Source organism: Lutra lutra, chromosome 2 (genome assembly GCF_902655055.1).
Source record: "Lutra lutra chromosome 2, mLutLut1.2, whole genome shotgun sequence".
In the NCBI taxonomy this organism is placed as follows: Eukaryota; Metazoa; Chordata; class Mammalia; order Carnivora; family Mustelidae; genus Lutra; species Lutra lutra.
This window is the reverse complement of record NC_062279.1, coordinates 18,824,841-18,836,801: the sequence shown is the minus strand read 5'-3', so window position 1 is coordinate 18,836,801 and position 11,961 is coordinate 18,824,841.

The following is an 11,961-nucleotide window of genomic DNA, read 5'->3' as shown; positions in this document are numbered from 1 at the left end:
GTCATTGATTTGTAGTTTTATACCATTGTGGTCAGAAAAATAATTGATATGATTTCAGTCTTCTTTAATTTTTTGAGACTTATTTCGTGAGCTTATATATGATCTCTCCTGGAGGGTGTTCCATGTGTGCTTGAGAAGAACATGTATTGTGATGCTGTTGGTTGAAATATACTGTATATGTCTGTTAGGTTCATTTGGTCTAAAGTATCACTCAAATCTGTTATTTCCTTGTTAATTTTCTGTTTGGATATCTGTCCATTGTTAAATGTGGAGTACTGAAATCCTCTACCATTATTGCATTGCTGTCTATTTTTGCCTTTAGATCTGTTAATAATCGTTTTAATATATTTAGGTGCTCAATACTGGGTACATAAATGATTGTTATATCTTCTTGATGAATTGGCCTTCATTATTATATAATAACCTTTTTTGCCTCTTGTTTACAGCTTTTGAGGTAAAGTATATTTTGTCCAGTGTAAGTATAGCTATTCTGTTCTGTTTTGTTTTCCATTTGCATAGAATATATTTTTCTATCCCTTTACTTTTAGCTTATGAGTGCCCTGAAAGCTTAAGTAAGTCTCTTAATGGCAGCATATAGTTAGGTCTTGTTTTTATATCCATTTGGCCACTCTTTCTTTTAATTGGAAAATTTAAACCATTTATCTTTAGTGTAATTATTGATAGATATGGACTTAGTATCTCCATTTTGTTAATTGCTTTCTGATTGTTTTGTAGTTCCTTTTTTCCTTTCTTCCTTTCTCTCTTTGTGCGTTGATGGTTTTTTGTAGTGGTGTGCTTTCTTTTTATCATTTGTATATCTACTATAGGCTTTTGCTTTGTGATTACCATGAGGCTTTCATAATATACCTCACAGTTACAACAACAGTCTTGTATAAGCAAGCTGACAACAACTGAACTCAAAAGTTAAACATTTCTTAGCATTTCTTCTAAGGCAGATTTAGTGGTGACACATGCCCTCAGTTTTTGTTAGTCTGGGAAAGTGTGTATCTCTCCTTCATTTCTAAACTATTATTGGTTAACAGGTGACAGTTTTTTCTTTGAGTACTTAGAATATATCATCCAACATTCTCCTGGCCTATAAGGTTTTTGCTGAAAAATATGCTTTTTTCTTTTGCTGCTTTCAAAATTCTCTTTTTATTTGATTTTTGAGATTTTTTTTATTATAGTGTGTCTCAGTAAAAGTTTCTTTGGGTTGTATCTGTTTGGGGATCTTTGAGTTTCATGTACCTGGGTGCATGGGTGACCATATCTCCTCAGACTTGGGAGACTTTCAGCATCATTTCTTTAAATCAGTATTCTATATCTTTCTCTTTCTCTTTCCTTCTGGGACTCCCATAAAGCAAATATTGTTTCAGTTGATATCCCATAGTTCAAATAAGCTTTCTTTACTCTTTTTTTTTTTTAAACGTTTATATGAATGATAGTTTTTTTAAGATTTTATTTATTTGAGAGAGAGAGTGAGAGTTGGGGGTGGAACAGAGGGAGAAAGAGAATCCCAAGCAGAGTCCCCACTGAGCGTGAAGCCCAACACAAGGCTTGATCCTAGGATCCTGGCATCACGACCTGAGCCAAAATGAAGAGTTGGCTGCTTAACTGCCTGAGCCACCCAGGTGCCCCTATAAATGCTATTTTTTAAAATTGGGGGGCACCATTTAAACCTGGTGAGGAAGGCATTAACAGTGGTACTTGCTAAATTGTGAAGCTAAAGTGGCTGAACCAAAGACATTCTACTGTTTGGTAGGAATAAAATCCAGGTCCCCTTTTCCAAGTTTTAGGGCCTATAAGAACATAAAAGTTCCAGTCCTTCAGTCCTGTGGGCCCAGAGCAGGGACATCCAGGGGTTGCTGGGTGTGGGTTGCAAAGAGAAGGGCAAACTGCACACTCTTGAGATTGAGGGTGGAAAAGAGGCTCCCGCTTCTCCAAAGTCCTTGGTGCCCAGCTCTAGCAAAGGAGGTGGGGGTGGGACAGTGAGACCCAAATGGGAGAATCCCCAGTGCAGCAGCTTCTGCACCTTGTCCCTACCTAGCATGGTGCATGCACCAGTCTGCACACCAAAGGGTTCTGCACTCCCACCACATTCTGCTCTGTAGCCCAGACCAGCAGGCCCTTGTCCTGAGCTCAGGGGCCTGGAAGGGAGGACATCTGGCCCAAGGTGGTCTGAGGAGGGCAGAGCACTCTGCTTTGGGGTACCCACCTGGGTGCAGGGTCGCTGAGACGGCTGGTCCCTGGTGGGCAGTGCCGTTTCCACTGCAGGAGGAGGTGTAGGTTGCCTAAACCATGAACTGCAAACATCTTTTCTCTCCCCAGCAGTGGTGGTCCTTGCTGACCTTCCCCCCTGTGGCTGAGCCTGCCATCCGGCCCAGAGGTTCTTTCACCCTCTGCTGGCCTGAGTCTGTGCTGTCCTCTCTCCACTCTTTTTCTGCTAATGTCTTTATTCTCTGGATAATATCAGGAGACCTGTCTTCCAGTTTTCATTTTTTTCCTTCTGTCTTACTGAGCCTGCTGTCGAAGTTCTCTATTGCATTTTTTATTTTATTCACTGTGTAGTAGTCTCCCCTTTGTCCAGAGGGTGCATTCTAAGAGCTCCAGTAAATACCTGATACCACAGATAGTACGGAACCCTATATATACTGTTTTTTCTTCTGCACACTTAACTATGATGAAGTTTAATTTCTAAGTTAGGCACAGTAAGAGTTTAGCAACAGTCACTCATAATGAAGTAGAAGGAGTATAACAGAGTACTCTAATAAGTGGTGTGAATGTGGTCTCTCTCAAAGTACTGTACTCCTATTTCTTCTTATGATGATGTGAGGTGATACAATGCCTAAATGATATGAAGCGAGATGGATGACATAAGCGCTGTGACGTAGTCATAGCCACTGTTGGCTTTCTGACAGTAGGTCAGAAGGAGGATCATCTGATTTGGGTGATCCCGAATCATTGAGCCATGACAATGTCAGTGGTTGGATGTCAGGAGCAAACAGTGTCCATGGTTGGGGATCCTCCATAGTTGAAAGTTTTTCTGAAATCTTTTGGAAGAGCATTATAATCAGAAATGGTTTTCTTTGTAACTCATCAGAGTATTGCTCAGAGGTAGTAATCCTTTGGTGATCATATGGGTGACTTGAATGCTGCATTCCATCTGAGGATTGTATTCCATAATTTTATCCTTTAATGTTTGTACAGTTCGATACACGTCAGCAAATTTTGGGAATGTCTACATTGCTGGTTCTGCTTCAGTTTCTTCTTCATCTTCCTCTTCTATACATGATTCCAAAAGTTCTTCTAAGTCCTCATTTGTTAACCCCCCTTGATGGCCTTCAGCACGTTCTTCCACTTTGTCAAGAGTGTTGGCAGTTCCTCTCTCTGTGTGAATGATTCTCCTAACTTCTTCATCAACCCCTGGGAAGCCTTTAAATTTTTCCACAACTTCACTTGCTATGTTCTAGGAGGCATATACAGTTTCTGGTTTTAATTCATCCACTGCAGCTTTGATGACTGTTACTGCATCAGTAGTAGTGCATGATTTCCAGCCCTGCATCATGTTCAGATTAGGGTCTGCACCAACTGATGATTGAATGTAATCAAATATGAGGCAGGTGTGTGCAGCTTTCACAAAGCAAATGATGCCCTGGCCATGGGGCCTGAAGCTGTGAGATATTTGGAGGTTACAATTCAACTTCAACATTTTCATTTTCATAGCAAACAGATTCAGGATGGCCAGGTACTGGCACTGTTATTAATAGGACTTTAAATTCCAGCCTTTCCTTTCCCAAGTATTTTTTTTCTTTCAGGATGAAGCACTAGTGGAACCATTCCAGAAAAAAATGGCTGTTACCATGCTTTCTGATTATGTTGCCAGAACATGGGCGGATAATTTTTGTTTTTGTTTTTGAGAGTGCATGTGTTCTTTGCTCTGTACCCTCAGCCTGGGTGTGTCATATGCCTTGCATACGTGTAGTAGGTGGGTACAGAGTTAACCTGCCCTCCTATGTTTTATGCCCTGGTACCCTTCTTGCGCTTTTAAGAAGGTACGTTCTTTTGGGTATCTTCTTCCAGAAGAGCCCGATTTCACTGCAGTTGAAGACTTTCTTTGGGTGGCATCCTTTCTCTTTTGGGGGGGCTGGGGGTAGAGGGCAAAGGAGAGAGAGAATCTTAAGCAGGTTCCACGTCCAGTGTGGAACCTTGATGTGGGCCCAATCTCATGATCCTGAGATCATGACCTGAGCCAAAATCAAGAGGTGGATGCTTTACTGACTGAGCCACCCATGAGCCTCAACTATCCTTTCTCTTTAATCAACTACTTCACCTCTGCCAAAAATGTAGCAGCTGCCTCTTCAATGGTAGTCTCAGCCTTTCTAGTAATTTATATCTTTTTTAGTCCAAACCTATTCTTGAATCTGTAATAACCATCTGTTACTTGCAGTAAAAGGCTTGGTGTCACTTGTTTTAAGAGATCCCCCATCATTGGAGGGGCCAGGCTCCTGCTGTTCTTTCCACAGAGGTCCTGCGGGGGGCAGTGGTGGTGAGGGCTGCTGGGATCCTCAGAGGCAGAGGCTGCTGGGGTCCTCCAGGTCTCCTAAAGCCTTCTACAGGCTCAGTGCTTTCTGGCGCAACATGCCGCCATCAGCCAAAACCTGCTTTCTGTTCGTGTCCTCCAACCATGAACTTGATGCCTTTTCCATCTTAACTGAGGACTTGTCACACACCGTGGCTGCAACATCTGCAGTGTCAGGTGCAACAGCAAAACTAACAGAAATTTCTTGTTCCTTCTTCACTATTGTACGGATGGAAGATTCACTCTTACTTTAGAGCTTAGCAACTTCAGCATATTCTTTTTTCTCAAGTTGAAAACTTTCCCCCTTTCACTTAGGGGAAGCACTTTACGGCTTTTCTTTGGCTTCTCTGAATTGCCACTGTCACTAGTTTTGCCCTTTGGGACCTTAATAAGGAAAATAAGCACTACTCAGTGACTAATGGGCAGGTAGGGTGTACCATGTGGCTACACTGGACAGAGGGATGATTCACACCCCAGACAGGACAGAGCAGGACAGCTCACGATTTCATCACACTGTTCAGAACAGGGCACAATTTAAAACTTGGGAATTTTTTATTTCTGGAATTTTCCACTTCATATTTTTGGACTGTAGTTAACCGCAGGTAATTGAAACTGAGGGAGCAAAACCATGGATAATGGGGGACTACTGTATTCTTCAGCTCCAGAATTCGTTTGGTCCTTCTTTATGATTCCCATCTCTTTGTCAAACTGTTGTTCATATGTTGCTTTCCTGAGTACATTGAGTTACCTACTTGTGTTCTCTTGAATCTTGCTGAGCTTCCTTAAAATGATTATTTTGAATTCTTTTTCAGGTAACTCACAGATCTGTATTTTGGGGGGCTCAGTAACAGGAAAGTTTTCGTGTTCCTTTGGTGATGTCATGTTTCCATGCTTTTTCATGTTTCCGATGGCTTTCCATTGAGGTCTGTGCATTTTAAGGGAGTGGTTTGAGGTCTGTGCATTTTAAGGGAGTGGTAACCTCTTCCAGCCTTTTTTTTTTTTGGGGGGGTGGGTGGGGGGCCAGTTTTGGTGGGAAAGACTTTCGCCTGAAGGTCCTATGAGCACCTGGCTGGCTGGGATGCAGTGTCTCTGGTTCCTGGGGAAACACAGTGGCTTACCCTCCATGCAGCCCTGTTAGCTGAGGTTAGTGTTGGTGTGGACTTGAGGAGGTCTTCTGTGGCCAAGACTGCAGAAGGTCCCGTGGGTGGCGAGGGCTGTTGGGATCCTCATAGGCAAAGGCTACTGGGGTCCTTCAGTTCTCCTTTTTTGCCTGTGGGAGAAGTTTCTAGCCGAGGGGCTACCCCCTGGCACTTGGCCTGGCCTACTGGCCCTCAGAGCAGTAGTGAGGTGGGGTCCTGGGGTCACGTGTGTGTGTGGAACTACCACGGTGCCTGGGTCTGTGGGCACAGGTGTCTGACGTGCAGATAACGGGCTGGCTGCTCCATGATACCAGACTGTGAATCTCTGTGGCTCCTCTCAGTGACTCAAGTGGGGTGGTCGTGGGGAGATAGAGCAGCACAGGCCCGGGGACAACAGGGGTGCAGGGGTGGTTTTGGCCCACGGGGTAGCGTGCAGTCGCAGCGCAATCTGGGGATGGGCTCTGAGTCCTCCCTCTGGTCCCAGGGAGCAGTCTCAGAATAGCAGCAGCACAGTCCTGTGGAGGTCCACTAAAGCCACATGTCGGGACCCGGGGGGAAGGTTGCAGATGAGTGGGAGCTCGGTGGCGACAATGATGTTAGAGCCATGAATTGGAACCTACGGGGATGGGTCTCAGTAGTGGCAACCTGCTCCCGGGGATGGCAGTGAAAAGAGTGCCGTGGGACTTTGAGGGCAGGGCTCAGAGCAGCAACAGGTGTCCCAGTAATGGTGGGACATAGTTGTGACCCTCGAGATGGGGTTTGCACAGAGCAAAAAAGACCCTCGAGATGGGGTTTGCACAAACCTATATGTGGCAGGTCACTGTGGCATCCCGATCTCTGAGAATGGGGCATAGCCACAACTGGGGTATCTGGGGACAGATCTCACCGCAGCCACCACACCAGCCCCGAGGAGGAGATGCAGCCGCTGTAATCCGCATTGGTCAAGACTGTGGGGTCCTCAGTAGCCAAGGCTGCAAGTGTCCACAGCAGTGAGGCTCTCTGGGGTTCCCCTCTCCTTCCTGTGGGGTGAAGTCTCCGGAAATCCCTCCCGGCACCCTGCAGCTCTGGAGAGGGAGAGGAGCTGCAGCTGAATGCGTCCCGTGCCTCTCTAGGCGGCTTCCCTTGGTGTTTCAGCTCTGTGGGGGTTTTGCTGCTGTTTGGCCGTCCAGAGTTTTCCCTGTTTCAGGGAAACAGAGCTTTCCTATTTTTGTTGTTTTGTAGTTGTTTATCATTTTTGTTGTTTTTTTGTGGAGAGATGAGCCTGGGGCTGCTCCTGGCCCTCCCGGCTTGCAGACACCACCCCTTCCTAACCATTTGTAATTGCTCTCTGGTCAGTCTCCGCCCTCCTCTCCAGTGTGATACTCCTCCGATCAAACGGACTTTTTGTTTGGATTTTGCTGAGACTAATCCTGCCTCTTCTGAAGAGATGATCTTAAACACCAGGAGTACTGCTTTACACTGTTTGAGTTTTATTGTGTTCTGTTGTCTTTGAGGTATTCAGTTTTGCTAATTCGTGCAAGGAAAATGCTGAAGAGGTGAATGCCATTTAGTATTCCCCCAAATCAGCAATATTAGTAGTATTTTATTCTTGTCATTTTATTGTTAATAACATTGTTTTAATATATACTGTCATGATATTAATATTTATTAGTAATTATTATTTACAAACAACCCTGTGTTTTTTCCTTAATCGTTAGCTATGTTAATTTCTTCACTTTCTGATTTCCACTTGTTAGGACATATTGCCATACTGGTTTCTGCTGTATTATTCCAGATCCACAGTCTTTAGAACTGAGATATATGCCAGAACAACTGTATTTTGTGTTTTATTTGTTTCATGTTCTTTTGGATAAAACACTTCAAAACATATGCTCGAAAAAGTGTTTTTCTGAAGTGTCATTTTTGCCTAACGATAGTCCTGTTTAATCTGCCTCCTGGGGACAAGTTGTACCTGGACTGAAATGAAAAACCGTAGGAGCCACTAATGCATTACCTGTTAAGAGGCAGATGCATCAGTGAAGACTAGGTTAAGCTGTCATTTTTTATAAAGATAGGACCAGTTGACTTCCTTTTTTAGCACATCATCATGACTGTTAGCCCCAAAGTGGTCATGCAAAAGAGTAACTGGGGGGAGAGGGACGGGGTGGGGGTTGAAATTATTGAGAGGAAGCAGTAAAGACAGGAGGGCCACTGAAGAAACTGCTTGCTGGGAGCGCTGATAGGATGTGTTGTGGTTTGAAGGCAGACTTTCAGTTTGTAAGCTACTGTGGAGAAGTACAAACTCCTTGAGAGCAGGGACTGGGACGTCTCCATTTTTTATTCCAACACAGTGGGATCCCACAACTGTTCTGCACATAGTTGAGTCCAGTGTTAGTGAATGGCAGCATTCGTTTTTTGTTTTTTTTTTTTTTTCTTTTATTATACTTAGAAGTCCCCTCTTTCTTCTGCATCACAAACCTGTATTTCAAAGCTCCTCACCCCCACAAAGCTTCCAAAGCCCATAAACTTATGAGCCTAGAGCAGGGGTTGGCAAGCTACCATCCATGGGCCAAATTCAGCCTGCTGCCTGTTTCTGTATGGCCGATGAATTGAGTACGGTTTTTACATTTTTAAATAGTTGGGGGAAAAAATCAATATTACTTTGTAATGTGAAAATAATAGGAAATTTCGGTTTCTGTAAAGCCTCACTGGAACACAGCTACCATGCTCATTTGTGTCCATATTCTCTCAGGCGGTTTTCGTGTTGCACTAGCAGAATTGTTAAGTAGCTGGAATAAAGGCCATCTGGCCAGGAAGGCTGAAAATATTACTGCCCGGCCCTTTGAAGAAAAAGTTTGCCAACTCTGCCCCCCTGTTCTATAGAAATGTGTACATTCCATCAGTCCATAAGAAATCAGCTGTGGTAACATGACAACCCAGAGCTGGATGGTCAGGCACAGTGAGAATTGCACCTACCAGTGACCACCGTGAAAGCACTTTAATCCATTGTTGATAAGAATCCTGTAGGGTAGTCGTGATCATCTCCATTTTACAGATGGAAAAGTTGAGGTTTAGAGAGCTTACGTTGTTGGCCAAGACTAAGTAGCAGGAATTTCACATTTAGGCATTCCAACTACCCCTCTCTCTCTTCTATGCCACCTCCCCTTAGAGACCTCAGCTCATTTGAGATTCTAAGAACAGAAAGGTTATCCTAGATAGTATGAATGTCCCCTTGCTGCCGCTTAAACTAGACGTTTTCAATATTTCCTGATAAATATTACATGTCAGGAAATAATATGATGTTCCTTTTGAATGGCATGTATGAAATACTGTTAACTTCAAAGGTAACAAGCTTCCAAGGCTTGTTAGGGATGGGAGTCAGTGGGGGAAATTAAAGGCTTTATTTTAAAAATTTTTCAATGTGTTCTGAAGGTGAGGGCTGCAATGAGGCTGGCGAGGGGCTGAGAGGTAGAGGTAATTGTTTTTATGGATCCTATATTAGTACTTGAGTAAAAGGCTGATAATTCTGAGACTTAAGTTGAATCTGCTTCTGAACTTCTAAGTGAGTGTTACCAGGGAAAATTCATCTGGATTTCTTTAGGTGAATATGGAAGAATCATTGTGGAGTCACATAGTATGATCAACAACAAATTTAGAAGGAGTCCTTTTTTCTCCTATTGAACAAGAAAATAAAATAGGGGGAAAGATATGCTTCTCTCTGTAGCCAGTGATGGCAGAAGAATCGGGGATTGGACCCTCTCCTCCTTGTCTCCATTTCTGCTTGCTGACCCTGCTCCTTCGAACATAAACCTTTCCTTGAGGATTTATTGTTGTCAGCAGGTCCATGATTCTCCCAGTCATGTAGGCTTGAAGCCTTGGAATTTCTTGTTTCCCTCCCTGCTTAGCATTATGTCCTTTGAATATTTTCCTGTCACTGTATCCTTACCCCAGTCTGCTTTCATCCTGGCTACCCAGACTATTGCTAAAATTTAACAGACCCTTCTGTCTTGCTTTCTCTTCCTCTGTACTACTGTCATTAAAAAAGCTTCCTAAAATGTTGCAGATTGATCTCAGAAACCTTCCCGTGTCTCCTAGGGTAAAATGCAGGTCTCCACTGGCATTTAGGCCCCTCCACAGTGTGGTTTCCAGCTATCTTCCAACTTTTTTAGCAGCCATCTGCTCTGGACTAATCACTATTCTACTCACCATCATTCCTGCAACACACTTACACCAGCCTGCTTCAGTCCCCAGCAAATGAGCCCATCAATCTTGTGCTCTCGCTTCTGGTTTTTTTTAAGACCTACCTTGATTCCAGCCTTCTCCTTCCCCCAACTACCCAGACCTTTGGCAATAAGTTCCTCTATTCGTTCACTCATTGCACAGATTCATATTTATCTCCATGTTTTCTTCCGTTCCTCCAACAAGATTATAAATTATTCAAGTGCAGGTTCTTACAAATTGTAGCCCCAGAACCTAACACATAAGGGATGCTGTTAAAAATAATGAGTGGTGGTAAACTGCATTCCATAAGATCAGTAACTTTTTCTGAAATTGCAAATGGTGGAGAGTTTAAGTGTTGACTGTTCTCTGAGAAAGGAGTTGCTGTGTAGACGCAGAGTCAGAAACATGAGCTGTTCCCTTCCCTGTTACTATGCACCAGAAATACATGTTCAGAGACCGACTCAGTAGCAGTAATGCTTAAGCCCTGTCTATACTTGGCTTTCCCTCTAGGTGCCAGGAAAAGCAAACGAATGTTAAGCTGTCCTTCCTAGTTCAGACCATGCACTGCTGATTAAAAAAACGTGCTCCAACTATCTTTGGCTTTGAAAAGGTCATTGCTTACTTTTCCTTTGTCTGGAGCAGTGATTTTTCAAACTTTTATGCACAAGCACTCCCTAATACTTTTTTAAAAGCTAGTTTTAAAAGGAAACTAATAACACTGTATATTTAAATCTGTCCCTAAGTTTAAATGTTGGCAAAGGTATATAATCCAGGATAGTATAAATATTGACATTTTAAAACAAGTGTTCATTACTCTTTCAGAAATGCCCAATGGAGTGGAGACATAGAAATTCAGTACCATCAACCACTACAGTAAATACACAAAGGAAAATACACAAATATTTAAAATTTTAAATCTTTCTTTTTTCTTGAACATGTGTCTTCACTGCAATTTCCTCACAAGATTTTATCATAATGCAACACAGCATAGATGGGACCCCAAAAAATGGAATTGTGAAAGTGTGAGATCATATTATTGCAATAATAATGGGTGTAGGGGGAAGTGCATGTTTTAATCTGTACTGTCACACAGGACAAAAGTAATAGTAATGAGACTTGTACAAACTGCCCCATCACTAAGCGAAGTCCCAACTGATCACAAGGTGATCGCTTTCTAACCACCAGCACCAGCACATGCCTTCCCCAGAGCAGCTTAGAATGTTTGGGAATAGGAGGCTGGTTTGAGGAACAGGGGTCAATTCCATTAGATCAGATTTTCATATTCCTGCAGTTGGTTGGTTGCCTTAGAATTTTACTACATATTCTTACACTTGAAAGTCATATCAACCACACTGTCACATATCTTTCAACAAAAATAGGTATATGTGCTTAAATTTTTATTTTCTTATGATCTTAAAGCTGTGCTAAGTTTCTTCTGTATTGAGTTTAGTTTATGTAATTGATCAAAATATAAATACATTTAAAATTTGATACTTATTTAATGTAAAGTTTACGGAAGTCCTCATTTAATGAGATGATTTTTCTGATTAGTTTGTTTATCCTTGGATAAATGGCGTTGCTAGAATGAAGGAGGGTTCACCATTAATTCTATTTCCGTCTTTCATTTCTATGTCAATGCTGAGAACAGCCCCTAAATAGATGTTCTGGAAATAAATTTCCGGAAATAGCTTTATTAAAACAATGTCACTCAGTTTTTAAAATTCCATGCCCAAAATCACATTGTGGTTTTATTTACTTATTTATTTTAAAGATTTTGTTTATTTATTTATTTATTTTTAAAGATTTTATTTATTTATTTATTTGACAGACAGAGATCACAGGCAGGCGGGGGGGGGCGGGGAAGCAGGCTCCCCACTGAGCAGAGAGCCCAATGTGGGGCTCGATCCCAGGACTCTGGGATCATGACCTGAGCCGAAGGCAGAGGCTTTATTTAACCCACTGAGCCACCCAGACGCCCCACATTGTGGTTTAATCATTCTTCAGAACTAACAGCATGATTAGTTTATTGTTCATTTTTTTTTT